The sequence below is a fragment of the Seriola lalandi genome, unplaced genomic scaffold (genome assembly GCF_002814215.2).
Source record: "Seriola lalandi dorsalis isolate HSWRI2012SDOR001 ecotype SW California unplaced genomic scaffold, Sedor1 jcf7180002054583, whole genome shotgun sequence".
Classification (NCBI taxonomy): Eukaryota; Metazoa; Chordata; class Actinopteri; order Carangiformes; family Carangidae; genus Seriola; species Seriola lalandi.
In genome coordinates, this window is record NW_019525136.1 from 514,545 (window position 1) to 515,474 (window position 930).

Sequence of the window (930 nt, forward strand, 5' to 3'; positions counted from 1 at the left end):
TTGTGGCGAAATATGATAGGTTGACCGATTATGCCCACATCAGCTGATTACAGGGAGTGAGAGAGAAAAGGGTTGTGATTGAGACTGAGGCGTGAAGATAGTCCTCCTGATTGAGCTTACACTAATCTTCATTTGTTTCCTTGCTGACAGTGAGATGGTCAGATGGATCTCAGTCTCATGTCTGTGTGTTCCGAGCTGAAGTCAGGACTTTAGACTGGGAGCGGGGGCAACAGTTCGCCAGGCTCAGTCCAGAGTTTAAAACCTACATGCTGGATCTATTTCTTAGTGAACCACATTTCATCTGTCTGCTGTCACCAGGCGGCTTCACAGGGAAGCCGAACCTCTGGGCGTCACTTCACCCAGAGATACGTTCAGCATACGTTCAGTGGAGATAAAAACATGTCACATTTTTGTTTGTGTGAAGATGAAACAAACCAGAAGCACCATAACGATCAGTGAACTATTTATGATGTTTGGTCAGTGCAAGGCTAACCTTCAGTCTCTGTGCTAAGCTAACCACGTCCTGGCTCCAGCTGCAGACATGAGACTGAAATCAGTCTCCTCATCTCAGTCTGAGCAGGAAATAAAAACTGTAAATACAGACGACATCAGAGATCAGTAACATTTACCTGAGTCAGCAGCAGCTGTTGTTAGTATGTGTTTTCTTGTGTTGGCTGACTTATTTATCTTTATGTGGGTTAGTGCTGAAATAAAGTGTCAAAAAATTAGTTGACAATTGTAATTATTGAGAAATTGTTCAAAATATTTATAAGGGATGAACAATATGCAAAACAATTATATTGGGATTATTTTGATGATGATGTGATTTTGATTTTGTCAAAACTGCAGCTCTTGTGATTTGGATATTGCACTCGGCCAAATTGTGATTTCGATCGTTCTTCCGTTTTTCACAGTTTTCTGTCATTAACT

The 930-nt window shown here is 41.2% G+C and overlaps 1 protein-coding gene across 1 annotated transcript in view; it reads left to right on the plus strand.

Annotated features, from left to right (window-relative positions):
- kpna5 (karyopherin alpha 5 (importin alpha 6)) overlaps window positions 1-930 on the plus strand; it is a 13,906-nt gene that overhangs the window by 11,055 nt on the left and 1,921 nt on the right. The gene's annotated exons all lie outside the window — the stretch shown is intronic.